This window comes from Coenobita brevimanus, chromosome 35 (assembly GCF_032717465.1).
Source record: "Coenobita brevimanus isolate Jiangsu-jjx chromosome 35, ASM3271746v2, whole genome shotgun sequence".
In the NCBI taxonomy this organism is placed as follows: domain Eukaryota; kingdom Metazoa; phylum Arthropoda; class Malacostraca; order Decapoda; family Coenobitidae; genus Coenobita; species Coenobita brevimanus.
Genome location: NC_136988.1, coordinates 10,796,093 through 10,815,474, shown reverse-complemented (window position 1 = coordinate 10,815,474; position 19,382 = coordinate 10,796,093).

Below are 19,382 nucleotides of genomic sequence, written 5' to 3'. Positions count from 1 at the left end.
GTGTTTTTTTTTTTGAGTATGGATCCCAAACTACTTGAAAATTGTAGAATAGTGTTTATAGTGTTTGTATCTGGCTGTGGTAATCATATTACGGGTTGTCGGGAAGTGTAAAGTGGAGACTTCGTTACCCTACTTCAGAGGTCTCCACAAGTCCTACGGTAACCGACGAAGGCTCAACAATCATTCCAGGAGAAAGCTGAAGGTATGTGCCATAAGCATATTTAATTTTATTATTCTAGGACTAATAACTTATTTTTGGCAAATATTTTTTGAGAGTCTGTCGGAGCCCGAATAACCCCGCGGCACACGCAAGTCATTGGTAAACAAGCCGGCGGTGTAGGGGTTAGACGACCAAGGCCAACGCATGCAAGTATGTTGGAGTCTTTATGCACGAAACGAAACATATCAGCACGCCATCTGTTGACGCTAAAATGAATCTCTGTTCACTAAGTTCAGCTCAGGTATTTATACATTGAGTGATGAGAGAGTGACAGCCGAGGAGAACGATCATTAGTATTTGACTGTACAAGAAACAAGTAAGCATGTATACAAGACTAAAATTGTCTGTAGGAAAGTAGTGAAAGGTGTTTCCAGTAGGTGATGAGATTGATTGGAAATGATGAAGAGAAATAACAATGTCATTTGTAGCCCATTCAGATCCGTATGTAACTTGTTATCCCATTCTGGCCACCACCAGACCTTGTTGTTCATTTAAAGCAAAATCCAAAGATCTGATTGAATATAATGGGTATTAGCGTCAAAGTGGTGGCCTGTGATGCTGTATGGCATATATGAGGACTGCCGGGCCTCAGGGAATGGGATGCTAACCTGTGCTAACTGTCGAATACAAAACACACACACACACATACACACACACACACACACACACATGCGCGCCCTTTCCTGGATGATCAAATTTCATGAACAAAATAGTGTCTGTGGATAATGATAATCATCATTAATTTAATTCCTTAGAAGGGCCGTCGTAGTGTCTCCCTTCCCCCATGCATTGACCCGTATCCCCCAATGCCTGGTGGTCGCGCCTCAGTATGTGTATCAGAGCTAAGCTTTCAGCACTGTCCCACCAATACTATTCATTTCTTAACTACGTTCATTATTATATAACTATCATTTCCCCCATACATTCCCTTTCTTTCACAACTTCCAGATCTAGGAAGTAAGTAACTAGATTTCCCTTAACACATGATACCTTATATTCTGTACAGTCTTCCTGAATGTGAGCTCTGTGTAACTCGATAATTTAGGCAAATGAAGAGGCGTACCTTTCAGCACGCAGGTACTTCCCTCCCAGCCATTGTATCTACTTGCAGTAAGTCGGTATAACATTATCATCATAACCTAATTAAATACTAATAAACGTGCTTGTGTGTGTGTGTTTGTGTGTGTGTGTGTGTATGTGTGTGTGTGTGTAAAGGTAAATGAAATATAATATCTGTTTCGGTCTGTCATTATGAATTATTATTTGTACCAAGAAAATTCCTTAATATGGCAAATAAATGCAGATATACAGGAATCAGACGTTATGTATGAGTAGATAATCGAAGCAGACGAAAAAAAAATGTGACTGAGGATTCTTAACTAATATTTGTTAATTACGTACTAATTGCATTTACAGTTACCGTTTAATTAAATCCTCAAGTATCCCGGTGGGAATTTTTTTGTCAATGTTTTTAAAATTTTTCACATCCTTGTTGGAAGCGCTCTTGTTTTTGTCAGTATTACTATTATTAAATCTTCCCACATCCCATTGGGAAGCTTTCTTGTTTTTTAAAATATTACGATATATTACTATGATGATGATGATGATGATGATTAGTAGTAGTAGTAGTAGTAGTAGTAATAGCAGTAGTAGTAGTAGTAGTAGTAATAGCAGTAGTAGTAGTAGTAGTAGTAGTATCATCATTATTATTATTAGTTTTATATAATTATTAATATTATTATTCATTATTATTATTATTATTATTATTATTATTATTGTTGTAGTGCCCCTCCCTGTAAAACAATTAACTCTGAGCCCTTGACCACCCCGTTTGGGATACATGGCGTCTGGCAATGGATGGATGGATGGATGGATTATTATTATTATTGTTATTACCGGGCATAGTAGAGAGGAAAAGTTTGAATGTAATGGAGATGAGGTGTCTGAGGAGTATGTGTGGAGTGATGCATATGGATCGAGTGAGAAATGATGAAGTGCGAAGTAGAATTGGAGTTGTTCGGGAGATGGCTGATCGAGTTGAGCAGAGGATGTAGCGATGGTTTGGGCATATGGAGAGAATGGATAATGAGCGATTGGTGAAAAGATAACTAGATCTGATGTGAGAGATGTAAGGCTGAGAAGGAGACCACGAATAGGATGGATGGAGAGCGTGAAAAGAGCGTTGGATGCGAGAGGGATGTCTTACGAGCAAGGAAGAGTGGCTGAGAGTGACAAATAAATGGAGAGAAATTGTGAATGAATAAATGATGACGCAGCCCTGAGGGGATATTCTCCCGTATTTTGTCTGAGCAGCTAATCAGGTCAGGTGAGGGTAAGGGGATGGGTCTATTATGAAGTGGCAGGGATAAACCAGCTCTGCTGTAGGGCCCTGCTGCTGATGTCACTGATTGCACTGCGCAGTTGACCCACGTGTGGTGTGGTGCGGTGAGGATCTGTCCCTTCTCCCCTTTGGGGTTAAGATGCCAATGAATGTGTTTGAGTGGATGAGTAAAATGGGAGTGTGTCGTCCTGTCTCGGCTACCTCCCTTTCCCTGGGGGAAGCAGCCTAGGTATATAGATAGATTATTATTATTATTATTATCATTATAGTGAATGTGGTACAAAGAGTGGATAGGATACGAAATAATGTGACTCGTGGAGGATGCGCAGTGAGCTCTGTGAACACCAGAATCAAAGAGAGTGTACTTAGATGGTATGCTCATGTGGAGAGAATGAATAAAATAGAGGTGAGATTGGTATATCTGAGCAAAAATGAAGGAGAGAGGAGGCAAGGTAGGCAAAGGAGAAGGTGAAGGGATATGATAGATGAGTATGTGATAAAGAGAGGTTTGGAAGTCGGTGAGGCTAGGGGATTGACAAGAGATCGTGCTGGCTGGATGAATGTTGTGAGAAAAAGTGCATGATCAGGGATTTGGCACCCCACTTTAACTTGACAGCGTTCGGATTGACTATCGGATACGATTATGTGATACTACAGAATGTGGTGAAAGTTTTTTAGCATATCAGATGGAGCCAGGATTCCGGGGGCTTGAATGATGAGTGAATGGTAGCGTGGTCCACTGGACTAGGCACTCATGGGCCGTCTGGACGTTGCTACTCCTCATCCTGCCCTGGGGAGGAAAAGGAGGTCTGGATGATGATGATGATGGTGATGATGACAACGATGACAATGATTATTATTATCATTACTCCTTTTACTATTATTAATGTTAAATTGCGTTATTTCAAAGACTATATAGCTTTGAGCCTTGAGCCTTCAAACTTGGTCAGCTTAGTGGATGGCCGCTTTTTTGGTCAAGTATGTTGGCAATCCGTCAATCGGATCTCCGCACATTATCTGAAACACAAAAAAGTGAGTCAGCTAGTCTATCTCAAGAACTACTTAAGCTACGAAGCTGAAACTTTAATGCAGTATAGCCTTAAGTCTGATGCACTGGGGAAAGGAAAATGGTTCCAATTGGCTGATTATTATTCTCTTAGATCAACTGGAGTAAAAAACTGAGACATTTTGGATATTCAGCATTGACGCGGGGCATCACTTTCGTGATGATTGGGAGCAAGGGATCATACTGCAGGGCATCACTTTTGTGATTCTGTGTTATTTTGAATTTTCCCGGGCTTTCAAGTGGTGGCTTGTATCATCTATCAGTACTGCCAATGTCCAACACTAGTCAGCACTCCTAATCTCATCTGTACTCCCATCCATTGTTGATAATTTAGCCATTTTTCCCCGTTATTGACTCCCCTCCCTACCTCCCCTCCCTTACCCTTTCCTCTCACCTGCCCGGCCATGCTACGCTTAGTAAATTTTCCCCTGGAATTTTCCACTGATTTCATCCACTGAAAGAAGCCCTATGCCCTATTCTTATAGCAAGTAATATATAGAAAAAAGAAATAAGGTAAGTGATAGTGCCATACACCGGGAATTGGCTTATTATCACCTGACAAAACCTCACATGCACTCGTTCGCTAATTTTCGCTGTTTATTTCCCCTTGAAATATGCCGTATAATCTATACTCATAATAAAAATACATATAAGAAAGGAAGGGAGAAGGCTAAGTGATATTTACGTTAATCTGGAACTACCTAATTTATTATGTATCGTCTAGATTTTCTGCCAATCATTTCATAGCGTATATATTAGCATCTGTCTCCACACTGAGATTGGCAGCATTGCACTCCCCCTAGGCAGGCCACCACACTGTATTCAGTTTACTGTCGTCTTTCAAGGTGAAAGCACGTCGGATTCAAGCATGTCCAATTCCGCTGCTTTTTAGAGCCATGCAAAGGGCCCTGTGACCTCTACCCCCTACTAAACCTCGTGTGGAAAGGGGTAAAGGGCTAAGTGACTGCTGTGGAACGTCAACTGGCTAATTTGTTAATGAAAATGATAAACAATGACTACGATCTTTCTGGTGAGTAGAACAGTGCAAGTGGAATGTAAATAATGTGTAAATAATGTGTAAACAGCAAGTGAAAGCAGTGAATGTAAATATAAGTGAACAGTGGAAAATAGTTCTATAAGTTACTGGAAGTGACAGTGCATAAAACAGTGTAAATAAAATAGAAATGTAAATAATGTAAATAAAATAGAGAATGTAAATAGAAATGTAAATGAGTAGAAATATAAGAATACGAATATATATACTAGGAGTAATGAAAATGAAAGTTTCATTCTAGCATGTATGAATACTATGAGTTATGAACGTGGATGTGAAAGTGACAGATTCACTCTCAACGCTAGTATACAGGACGAGAAAGTGAATGCTACGTATTTTACTGAAAGAGAAATTGAATGCCTACAGTGACAATAAACTACTATTACTGAAGGAAACTTACGGATAAAGACTGTAGATATATATAAGTGTTATATAGTAACAGAAATATAAAGTGTGAGTGTTTTTATGAATAATAAATAACAGAACACCAGCGGCGAATGATCACAAGTGGGAAGGTCATATGCGCTCGTAATTTTCATTGTTTTCACAGTTTTTTTTTTTGGAGTATAGAGTCCAAACTATTTAAGAATTATAGAATAGTGTTTCTAGTGATAATATCAGGCTGTGGTAATCATATTACGGGTTGTCGGGAATTGTAAAGTGGAGACTTCGTTACCCATCTTCAGAGGTCTCCACAAGTCCTACGGTACTCAACAAAGGCTCAACAAACATCCCAGGAGAAAGCTGAAGGTATGTGCCATACCATATGTAATTTTAATATTCTAGGACTAATAACTGATTTTTGGCAAATATTTTTAGAGGGTCTGTTGGAGCGCGAATATGCCCACGAGACACGCAAGTCAAGCAAAAACAGCTCTGCGAATTAGGGGTTAATTTTCAAGGAATCCTTGGGACAAGGTAAACTACCTGATATTTGGAAGCAAGCAAAAATTGTTCCCTTATTCAAGAAAGGGAATAGACAAAATCCACTCAACTACCGACCAGTATCACTAACCGGTGTTATAAGCAAGGTATTAGAAAAGCTGATAAGAAAAGTTTGGGTAAATCATCTAGAAGAACACAATATGATAACAGAAAGACAGTTTGGTTTCAGAAAAAGGAAAATCCTGTGTTACTAATCTGTTGAGCTACTATGACAGAGTAACAGAAACATTACAGAAAATAGAAGAATGGGTGGACAGTATCTATTTATATTTCAAGAAAGCATTTGACACAGTACCGCACCAAAAACTTTTATGGAAACTGTACTATCAAGGAGGAATCTGAGGCAAACTGTGTTGTTGGATGCAAGATTTTCTCAAAAAAAAAAAAAAAAAAAAAAGAAGAGAGAATTGAGAACAGAACTATGGGGTAATTACTCATCATGGAGGGAAGTGACTAGCGGAGTTCCACAGGGCTCAATGCTGGCACCAATCATGTTTTTAGTGTATATTAATGATATAGACAGCAACATTGGAAATGAAAGCTATCTAAGTATGTTTGCTGATGATGCAAAAATACAAAGGACAATTACTGATGTAGACTCATGTAAAGAGCTAGAAGAAGAATTAAATAAACTTCATGAACGTAGCAATACAGGGCAAATGGAATTCAGTGCGGACAAATGTCATGTAATCAAGTTTGGTAAAAGTGGAAAAGACCTGATTGGGATTATAAGTTAGGAAATAAAGCCCTACACACATTAGAAAGTGAGAAGGACCTAGGTGTGATTATTAATAACAGACTATCTCCGGCTGACCACATCAGTGAGAAGGTACGGAACATGTATACACTGCTTGCAAATATGAGAATAGCATTCACATACATAAATGAAGACATGCTAAGAAAGATAATAACATCATTTATCAGACCAACCCTGGAGTATGCATCAGTAGTCTGGAGTCCTCATCTCAAAAAACAAATAAATAAGATTGAAAGAGTTCAAAGGTCCGCTACAAGATGGATACCAGGCTTAAGGGATCTAAGCTACGAAGAAAGACTAGAAATAACTGAATCTGCCAACACTACAGGAGAGAAGGAAAAGAGGAGACATGATTATGCTATATAAATGCATATCAGGGAAGGAGAAAATAGACATAAATGATTACATAATGTATGGGGATGCATCAGCAAGAGGACACTGCAAAAAACGGCATAAAAAGAGAGGCGATAAAGACGTAAGGAAATTTAGTTTCCCAAATACAGCAACTGATCAGTGGAATGGACTTCCAATGAAATACTGTGTGCCAAAACAATTAATAAATTTAAGGATATGTACAATAAATATGGTTTAAGACACAGGACAGTACTAGCTTGACTAATTACTGTAAAGATACAATTAGGTAAACACACACACACACACACACACACACATCACATAATACCTTATCTTCAAATCCCTCATGGTCCTGCCAGCAGCTCAGCATTTCTGGAGGAAGTGAGTTATCCGTATTTTGTTAATTTATATATTGACCTATTTCTATACTTCTATATTTTTTACACAAATAAATATTGTTTTCTACATATACACATATGAGATGGAAGAAAGTTCAGCTTCATTATCAGTACCTAGCAAAAAGACTAGTGGTCATGTCGAGTTTCTGAGAGCACTATCAAAAAGAAATGATAATCATGTATACTTTGAATAAAAAAATAAATAAATAAATAAACCTAGCAAGTGAAAATATGTAGGTGTGGGTGAGGCAGGGGAAGAGTGTTCTTATCTCTCTTGCAGGAAAGTAGGAGTATTCTACCTTTGTCGTCAATTTACTCAAAAAGTATTGCACATATCAGTTCCCTGAAAGAACCATGATAAAGCGCATAAAATTCCATGTATGTACATGATATGACAATGTAATATCTTTGATAAAAAAAAGTCATTGTTTCATAGGCGGGAATATAATGGTTACTGTGCGTGCACGACAAAAGTGCAGCATGAGCATGAATACCCAGTAGTTTTTTGTGATTTACTCGGAAACATAAGATGCATAAAAAATCTACGGATACCCTGAGAAAGCCCATGAAATTCTACACAAGATTATGAAATAAAAACATAACCTTCATGAGAAAACTTAGGTGCTAGAGCTCCCTGAACAAAAAATCAGTTACTTGTAAGAAATGACTTTTAGTTTTTAGCTATTGTCTCGAAACCTAAAAATCGATTTAAAAAGCTGCAAACTGTTTTAGAAAGCTGGTGAAATTCTCTTTCTAACATCTAATAACAATTTTTTGTATGATGGAATACATTCAAGCTATATGTTAAGAGTGAGAGTGACGTTCTAGAATGTTTATTCACACCGGCCTAATGTTATTTTATTTGTACTTTTTTTTTATTTTTTTTTGCATCTCAGCTAGAAGTAACATCGTCGAATAAGATGATCTAGGTTTTAAGGCAATGTCTATATTGATGTTTGGGTGGCGAAAATAAGGCGAGCATACATGTTTTCATAGGCACGAGGGGGGGGGGGCTGGCAGAGAGGGGGATGGAATAAAATCATGAGTCAGAATACTTACTGAAACTTATCATGCACGATGGGGTTAACCTCAAGCAGTCTCAAAGAACAATCAAACAATTAGAACCATAGTCCTTTCTGCACTGTGTCCGTCTCAAGGCTACAGTGTTGAAACTTTAAGTTCCCTATCTTAATTAGTCCTTTAAATAATGTGGCTAGTTTACTTTTCTCTGTTCCAGATAATATCCGGAGATTTGGTTGACAGATTGTCACCAAATTTCACCAAAACAATCGGACATCTACCCAACTAACTTGGCCCAATTTGATGGTTCAGTGCCAAACAGACTTTTTAAATATTGCGTTTTGAAATGAGTATAAACAATAATCTTTATAATGGCTGGACTATCATAAAATTATTCAATGGCAATTTTAACCCACCTCATCCCGGAGACGTGAATTCACGTCCTCACATGATGTGCACGCATATCCCAGAGACGTTAATTAATGCGGCAACATTGCAAGGTCCCTAATTTGCACAATTTTCAATTTTTGTGAGTGATTTCGCGAGTGATTTTTGGCATGTATACACGGGACACCTTCCTCTATTCCTCTACAAGATGCCAAGCAGGGACAATGCCTTACACCGCATAACCTCCCCCTCCCCTGCACGCCATTGTCTCGGCAATTCACCTGTTACCAGTGACCTGGCCAATAAAGACATTCAGGGCTAGAGTGATTCCCCAATCGATAACAATGTGGAGGACAAAGTTTACATAGCATTAGAGGAAGAAACAGTCAGAAATGATGATCAGGTAATGTGGGAAAAAAAGGTCATGAATGGTGATGAGTTAGTGAGTGAAACAATGCTTATAATGCCTATATTACTGTTTGAAAACCAATATACTCTTGCACTACATCTAAATTCGTACCAAGTAAATAAATAAAAACTGTTTATGAGTGGATAAAATGGTTACCCTCCCATAGAACTCGTTTTCTTTGGTGCCAGCCTGTTAGAAAACCCAGTCAGGTAAGGAGGTACTCGTACCTGGATCGACTATTTTAAACCTCAGGTGAGCGATTTCTCTATGAATTTTCGATGTTTCTCACCAAAAGCGAATGTTTGAGCCTAAAAAAAAAGGTCAAAAAATGTAGGGGCTGGGGCGTACCACTGCCCAGAAAACGTTGGGATGGGGTGGGTTAATAAAGATGAAAATCTCACAGCCCATGCCTACTAGAAACCAAGCATTAAAGTATTATTTTATTTTATTAATTTGCCAATATTATTTTGAAGCCAGCACACTTTCACTAAGGGTGTTTTTCCCAAAATAGCCTATTTTCAGACCTTTATTTCTGGAAAGCTATAGTAGTTACAGAAACAAATTAAAGGCCATATTACTCACCAACTCTTCTTTTTGCAAATGAAAGCATCTCCAGGTCTGCAGTTGAGTAAAATGAGGTGAACATGAGTAAGTGTCAGCTCTTGAAGCAGGATGAATTTGTGTGTGTGTGCACGACCCCAAATTTGGCTTTGCTCTCATCATGGTAACTCCTCCACTACTGGATGAACTAGACAGTTGTGTCGAAGACATGCCCTATTGCACTATCACTGAGCCCTTTCACAGTATCCCTGGAAAGAGGCTTGGGAAGGGTGGATGATGCAAGGGGCCGCTGGTGGCGGGTATGAAATCAGACGAGGAGGAAACTGAAATTCATCGTTCTACTCCTGGCCAAGGTGCGGGACAGGCTGACTCTCACTCCTGTGCTTTGGCAGGACTTTCTTGCGACTCTTTGGTGACAAGATCGAATGGTGGCTAGTTCAAATGATGTCGGGAATACATTATCGGCTCCTCCCATCACCCTGTGGTCCCCGACCACCCATTTTGTCGTGGTATATGCTACTTCCTGGTGCATAGGGGTTAAGCTCAAGGTCACTGATCGTGTGCATGTCACTTTAAGCTTTCACAGTCTATAAGTTCACCATATTTGGTGGCTCTGGCCTTAATCTTTCATGGAAAATTTGGTGACATCCATAATATCCAGAATAGTCCCAATTTTTTGGCCCCAGGTGAGGTCAAAGTCATTGATCGTCAGCATATCACCTTAGTTCATCACAGTATATAAGTTTAACAAGTTTGGTGGTTCTGCTGTTAATCTTTCATGGAAAATTGTGTTGCATCCAGAATTTCCAGAAAAGGCCAAATTTTTTACTTCAGGTAATCTCAGAGATTACAGTAATCAGACAATTAGAACCATACTCCTTCCACTCTGCATCCGCCTTGAAGCTTTGTTGTAGTGAAATTTCAGTTTCCTGGCTTAAGTTGTTCTTGAGACAGCATGGCTTACTCAGATCTCTGTGTTCTTAGACAGTATTAAAGAATCCAGTAGACGGATTGCTTCCATATTTGAAAAAAAAAAAAAAAGAAAAAAAAAAGTGGACAGGTGTCCAGCTAAACTGGCTTAGTTTGAAGGCTCTAGCCTAAATAGCCTTTGAAAAATTGCAATAATAAAATGAGTAAGAATAATGATAATAATAATGGCTAGAACAATATAGATTTGTCCAAGGACAATATTGATTTAAAAAAAAAAATCCCACAGCCCTTGTCTACAGCAAGCCAAGCAACAAAGGGATCTTCAGGTCAAGGTCACTGACCATGAGCATGTCACCTTAAGCCATCACATTCTATAAGCCCAACAAGTTTGGTGGCTCTGGCTTTAATCCTTCATGGAAAAAAAGGTAATATCTGGAATATCCAGAATAGTCCCAATTTTTTACCCCAAGAGAAGTCAAGGTCACTGATTCTGTGCATTTCACCTTAGGTCATCACATTATATGAGCTGCCCAAGTTTGGCGTCTCAAGTGTTAATCCCTCATGGAAAATTAGATGACATCTTGAATATCCAGAAGACCCTCAATTTTTTACCCCAGGCGATTTCAGAGAATAATCAACCAATTTGAACCATACTCCTTTCCGTACTGTGTTCGTGTTATGGCTATCTTGTTGTAAATTTGCAGCTTCCAAGCTTAAGCAGTTCTTTGAATAGCATGGCTGATTCACATATCTGTGTGCCAGTTAATATCTGCAGATCCAGTTGATGGATTGCCATCATAATTGACAAAAAAGGAGAGAGAAAAAAAAAAAGCTCTCTGACTAAACTAAGTTCTTGGGCATATTGAAAAAGGGCAGTTTTTAAACAAGTAATAATAAAAATAAGTACAGTAGTAATAATAATAATAATTAATAATAATAATAATAATAATAATAATAATTATTATTATTATTATAGAGACAAAAACCATAAAACTTTGCACAGGGATGTGGGATGTTTTAATCGGAACATAAAATTATCCAGGAACAATATTCATAGTGAGGAACTTCCCAGAGCTATTGCATACAAGAACCCGAGCTAGTGTATAAAGGGACATTGAGGTCAAGGTCACTGATCTTGTGCAGGTCACTTTAGGTCATCGCACTATATATGTCCACCAAGTTTGGTGGCTCTAGCTTTAAATTCATGGAAAATTTGGTGATATCTGGAATATCAGGAAAAGTTCCATATATATATATATATATATATATATATATATATATATATATATATATATATATATATATATATATATATATATATAGAGAGAGAGAGAGAGAGAGAGAGAGAGAGAGAGAGAGAGAGGATAAATAGATAGATAGAGATAGAGATAGATATAGGATAGATAGATAGATAGAGATAGATAGATGGATAGAGATAGAGATATATATGTATGTATGTATATATTTATAAATGTTACCCCAGGCGATCTCAGAGAATAATCAACCAATTAAAACCACACCACACTAAACACAGCGTCTGCCTTAACACTACATTGTACTGTAGTAAAACTTTAGGCAACTAGCCTAAGGGGTTCTAGAGACGGCCTGGCTGTCTCACTTTTCTGTGTTCCAGATATTACCTGGAGATCTGGTTGGCGGATTACTACCATTTTTGGCCCAAAGAAAAGGACAGCTATCTGAGTATGTTCATCAGGTTTGAAGGCCCTATGTCATTTAGCCTTTGAATATCGAAAATTTAAAATAAGTAAAAGTAATAGTAATGTTGACAAGAATTATAAATCTCCCCACAAGAATGTGGGAAGTTTTTAATTACAAGAGACAGTTCCATACTGGCTTACCTATTGCGACATGCAGAGGATCCAAGGCAAGATTAATGTACTTCTCATCATTTAACTCCATCACTGCAATGATTCCCCTCCCCCCCTTTCTTTTACTGAATTGCTTATACTCAGCTTAGGTAGGCCCTTAATGGCGATGGATTTAATGGTTATTTTATCAAATCCTTCCGCATCATTTATTCTCTCCTGATTTGAGTAAAATCGTCTGGAAAAAGCAAGAATTAATTGAAAAAGGCGTAATCATACTGAAGAGTTCATCTGTTTCCGTGCCATATATATATATATATATATATATATATATATATATATATATATATATATATATATATATATATATATATATATATATCTGTGGTACCTCCAGAGGACTATATTGACTTGAATCCACCCTGCACATATTTTTCATTTTGACCCCATGACGATATCACTAAGATCTGGAGGTCACTGTAGTGATGAAATCAGGAAATATATTAATTCTACACTATTACATACCTTTTATTTCAAATGGATGTAAGAACACGATTAAATTAAGCCTAAGAGAAATTCTCAGTATGGTAAATGGCGTGAGAATATCCTTGCATAATTGGAGATAATTCTGTAGTAAAAATCTGACTGCAGTTGTTTAAAGTGCGTGCGTGGAAGTATAAACAAGCTTAAAGGTGATTTATGGAACACCCGTTCCAGACAACAACTATAAATAGCTTTCACTTTGACTAACGGAGTGAAGTCTGGAACAAAACAGAAAGGTCATTCTTTACCTATCCTCATCACATGCGTCAGAGACTGTAAATAACCGCAGATATGATCACACTTTTCCTCCGATCTTAACTTTTGATTATAAACTACCTACTTTGTTTTTCCTACTACAGAACGTTAGATGATTTTACCAGGGGTATGCGAAACCAAAGATATGGATCCCAAAAACTTTCACAGGCAACGTTTTGACGAATCAATGAACTTCATATGTTATTCCATTTTCCCACGGACGCTTTGATCAGCCCACAGGAACGCGCCTCAGCCACAGGATAGTATTGTCGTCCGTGTTGTAAGCGATGTAACACCAATTCCTTACCAATTTACTTCTGCATATGATGAATAATATTCTCTTGTTTATTTTTATGAAGTCACTGTCGGTTTTAGGAAAAAAAGAGTATCATGAATTAGAGTCTCCGGTACGTCTGCAAATGTGTATAGAATGAGGTAATGTTATTCTGAGGCCAGTAAATATCGTCAGTCTCTGGTTGCTTTTGACCTAAATGCCTGGAAAGATCGTTGACAGTAATTAGCATTTTAAGGTTATTGCATAATGTTTTAATAACTTCCGCTTGTGTACGTCGTATTCATTTTTTTTTTCTATTTTCTCATTATTTTATTCAGCTTTGGATGGACTTTTCAAACTCATGGGAGTAAGTACAGTTTTCATTAACCTCTTCAGTACTGTAAGTTCTTCCCGCAATGACCAAAATTGTTTGGAAGTACCAAATATAAACCAGCAAAATGCGTATGTGAGTCGATAAATAGATACAAATGTTGATGCCGGCACGGTGGGAATTTCTGTAGTTGGTCTTACTTTTCATAACATTACTGGATCTCTCCCCGAACATGAATGGGATTAGCAGAGAGCTAGGAATGAGTCTATTTGCCTACTACTTAATAATTATTTGACCCTCCGGTCTGATTGCACTTGGTTTTAATCTGAGCTATTATTAGGTTAAGAATCGTTTTCTGGTCAGAACACACTTGCTTTATGAATCACTCTTGATACTGCTGCAACAAAACTCGCCTTACTCTGCACACTGAGGCTGGGGGTGTCTGCAGTCCATTCTCGCTGCCTTCAAACTTCGTTATTGAGTCTGAGACATTTCGAAATTGATAAATTTAATGTTACCTTGAAAAACTTCGGTGCAAAACGTTTCCTGAGTTTAATAAATTTCATAACAGCAAGAAAACATTTAAGAAGGACGTTACCCAGCACATGGGTTAAAATCATCATCGCATATGTGTCGGTCGTCAGGGGCAAGTTATACTATTTTTTTTTTTTCAATCGGAGCGAAGATGCACTTGACCGTCTGGTGATGATTGGCTGAATACAATACTTCATAATCTCTTTACTCTTTAGCATTATTAATTGACAACAAATATCTGAGGTGGAAATTTGGGTTAGTAAATGTTATTCGGACTTGTTGCATTCAGGCAATCATCACCAACATGGGGGAGGCGGTGGCTCAATCGGTAGAGAGGTGGCCTGCAGTCCGCTCGAACCCAGATTCAAATCCCCGCTGGGGCAGGGAACAGTTTATGGATTTGAATTTCAGTAAATCAGACTTTACTGATCTACCAGAAGACCCGTCGACGTGTCGTAAAAATACGCCTGCTAATACCAATACACCAGCCCTGTATGTGACAGCCCTAGCATGTATTCAAAATGGACGGTGGGTGTTAGCCGAAGTGGTGGGATGTAGAGGTTTATGGTATGTAGGAGGACTACTGGGCCTTGGGAGCAGGCTGTGAAGCCTATGACCAGACTCGGATACATAAAAAAAGAAAGTGCTTCTTCGCCATAATAAGAATAATCATTAAAAAAAAAAAAAAAAAAAAATGAGTATAGATCCGAAATTTAACGATAAGCTCTTTAACCAGGGAAAACTTGGTGGACTTAATGTTTTAAATTTGAAATCACTGAGTCGAATACAAGTATATCTTGAAACAAATTTCTTCTCAAAATATATTTTATTTTGCTATAGAACAGCAGAGGGAATAAGACTGCCCAAGAAACAAGTGGGAAGCAGAATAGGTTTACAGAACCTGCTAAAAGTCTGTAGTGAAATTGTTCTTCAGCAAAAATATATATACCGATATATATACCGATATATATATATATATATATATATATATATATATATATATATATATATATATATGTGTGTGTGTGTGTGTGTGTGTGTGTGTGTGTGTGTCTGTGGAGTCTCTGTGCTACAGTGGTAGAGTGTGCGTTTCATACACGGGTGAGCCAGGGTTCGCGTCCCGCCAGGGTAATAAACTTTGGTAGTGTTCACCCGGCCACGTACTGCATTGGTAGACAAAAGGGGTGCTGTGGTTGAACCAGTGTCGCTTACTATAAAGTATGCTTGCACCCAGTCGGCTTGCACGGGCCGATTACACTTGGTTCACAGACTACACACACATCCAAAGCCACTCCAACACTACAATTACACTTACAAGCACTTCTCACCCTACATACAATCTCTACCAGACAGCCTAAGCCACTTGGTAGAGATACACTGGGTGTATCGTCCCGACTTCGGTCGGGATAGGCCGGTCCTGCAGTGGATACTCAAACGGCTCATGATATATATAGATATATATATATATATATATATATATATATATATATGTATATATATATATATATATGTATATATATATATATATATATATATATATATATATATATATATATATATATATATATATATATATATTTTATGCGAGGAAGAAGGAACCAAAGGCCATGAGCCCGCAGTAACCTTTCCCTCCAAGAGAAAAACAAAATACAATATAGAGCCAAATTCAAAATCCGATCATTTTGATATATATATATACGCCAAGGAATGTGCCAATACTTGATCTTGGAGAGCTCTGACCGATTTTCTCCTGAAATACACAGTTTCTCAACTTGAAATTTTGAGTTGAAGAAACATGTCAGTTGTTCGTCGACAGCTATTACGTCAGCTGACGCTTCACCTGACTATTAGGCGATTTTCAGTTTCGGCTGTAAAGAAGTTTAACGATTTCTTACCGAATACAAAGTTGCCCAGCTTGAAATTTAGAGTTGAATTGGCATTCTGTTTTTGCATCACTGATTATAATTTAAAAGTTTCAATTTTGGCCCTAATGAGACACTTTAATAAAACAATATCATATTCAGAGTTTCAAAGAAAAAAACTTTTAAAAACTGCCAGCAGTAGTTTCGCCGCAGATCTATGACGATAGTCTTTTCTTGTACTACTACAAAGTCAGACGATTTTATTCTGCTTTTATAAATACAGTCCCGGGCTAAAAAGGACAGAAACAATAACACAGACTGATTATTACCTGTTGCAGTCAGGCCATACGAAACGAACTGTCGTTGGCTCCGACTCATACTCATTACTTAGTTCCTTCTTTCTGGAACCGTGTTTTGTATTTCACATATACTCAGTTTTATGATAAATTTTTCGATTTGATAAGATTATATATACCTTTCATGACCCCCAGCTGTACAAATAATCAATGCTGAAAAAAAAAAAGTCTTTTAGAGGCAGTAATGTAACCAAAGACGTCACCAGAATAAAGGGATTAAAATCAAGAGCAAACAAAACGTGGCCAAATAACAGCTTTTGTTTTTCCCAGGTGAAATTAAATGATAAGTGACGCTTACCCTTCTGACTCTATGATTTTATTACAATGACAACTTTTTTAACGCTAAATTTTCTCAACAGATGCTTTAAGTCACCTTACAAGCAATTTGTCATATTAAAGTGATAAAGGGTGCATATGTTTCTGGTGGCAGTAATTTTCATGCTGAGAAAACCTTCAGTCGCATCCTGGGAATTAGAACGTGCCGCAAGACGTGCCTAAGACCACTGCCAGGCGGTGGAGTAGCCTGACTTAGGATTTCTGGTCCTTAGTCGTATGTCGATCTCGCCGCTGTAGCCACCACCGTTACCTGCAGGGAAAGGGAGTTTAGCGGTTATGGTTAAAGGGCAACTGCAGGATTCTTAGACACATATACGGGTGATTCTCCGTTGTCACATAGATTTTTTTTTTTTTTTTTTTTTTTATTTTAAGAAGAACAAGAGACTGGGAAGATTCTGCACTCTCCTTTGCTTGTCGTTGCTGTTAATTATCTTGTGATGATTTTTTTCCTTGTATCTATGATTTATATTTCAGGAAGAACCCAAGAAGCATTAAAAGATTCTGCCCTCTCTTCTAACCAAAGCAGTTCACAGTAATGACAGGGAACGGCTTTAAAATTTGCCTGTGAATCCAACCTCTGATCTTTTGTCTGAAATGAAGCAAGTTTAATCCCACTTACTGACTTTCCATAAAATCTGTCAACATGTCATAAAAACAACCAAGCAACACTATAACATCAGCCATGAATCCGACAGCATATATTCAATATGGTCGGTTGACAATAGAGCCGAAGTGGTGACAGGTGAAGGTTCGTGGCACGGACGATAACTGTTTGGACCCAGGGGACGGGCAAGGGATATCAAGTCTTAGCACACACACACACACACACACACACACACACACACACACACACACACACACACACACACACACACACACAGTTACCCAACGCTGCATCCTCTGTGTCTACTCAGCAAAAGCCGCTCCTTCCCACGACACAAAACATTCTCCAATAATTTCTATCCATCATTAAGGCTTGGTCTCCTTCGGGCAATGCACAGTCAGGAGCAAAAGTTAGTTTAAAACATCGTTCCGTTTATTTCTCACGTACCTTTGTTGGCTAGTATTCCTAATCTGAGCGAGGTTGGTAGTTTCTTTGCCCTTGAGTTTGTTTCTGTATGTTGTGTCAGTGAGGAGAGTGACGGCCATGCTCTTACGAGGAACAGACGTAGTGGAATAGTAAGATAACCCTGTCTCGACCTGTCTGGCATTGCAATTGTTTACACTGGAAATAGTCCGGATATTTCTTTTAGCAAATACAGTCTGGTAGAACATTATAAATAATGACAGATTCATTAATCAAACTAATATTCTATTGTCCCTTACAATATTTTGTGCTGACTACCTTCCCTACATAAACCCGGGGAGATTGCCAGGGAAGGTAATGGATAACGTCTTCAGTGCAAAAACATAAATTTTATTCTGTTGTATGGTATATCCTGATGACTATATTAAGCTTAACATACTTTGCCAGAGATAGTAGTCAGATTATAACTTTCATTTACCCCTTCATTAACTCAGGATTATTCCCTCGCAATGGGGGGATGAAAGGGGATTTGATGAGGGGCGTGGGTGTTGGTTAACTGGTGATGTTTTACTGATGTGGATACAGGGTACATAATTTGAGAACACGTTGATCATTTGTACTTCATCTTGAATTGCACATCTCTAGCTCTTGAATATGAGCTGTGTTATATTAACATTATAGTGCAAGCCGCAAAGACATGCTGTGGAAAGGATACAGAGCGATAACAATGTTCTACTTCATCCATGAGCTGTAGTTTAACAATAAATTAACCCTAGAAGATAATGCCAGAGGAAATAATTTTGAGCTGCATTTTCTTTTTTAACCATTCAGCTCAAGTTAGTGATTAACATTAGAATGTAGTGCTATTCTCCATGATGTGCTATGGAAAGGATGCTGAGCCGTATTATTGTGACCTATAATGCCAATGAGCTGTGACAAGAGATTAGCATTAGAATATATTGCTGGTCACAAAGAAATGCTATGGGAATGATGCAAATCGGAGGACTATCATATTCTACCTATTACATGAAACTAGAGATGAACACCATAATGTGGTGCTAAGAACGAGGAGGTGCTGTGGGAAGGGTTCAGAGCCGTATATCAAATGAAGAAAATTCAAAGTTCATATAAAATGTTTTGAGTCAGTTTAGATCAGAAGAGGATGAATTATAGTAGCTTAACACTGATTATGTCAGGTTAGATTAGATGAGGATTATTCTAGGTAAAGATTGATTACTTTAAGTCAAGTCTTATTATGTCACAGGGCTAGGGGAAAAACGGCAGAATGACGAAAATATCCATCATGCTAAGGCAGACGCGCTTCAAATAACTTTGTTCCTCTCATGAATCATGTGATGATGTGATATACAGTTTGGCGATGAGAACAAAACTAATGAACTGCAAGTGGATGGATGCTTAGCTTTGATAGTTGTGCATAACGATGATGGTCTATTCTTCTGCTGCTTTTCTTATTCTTTTTAGCCATCTTACCGTCTCCTTTTGTAATAAGTTGAAAGCGTTCAGGATGATAAAGATAGTTATAATGATGATGGTGGTGAGGATGCTTTCTAAATCCTGATAATTTCATTGGAAGAA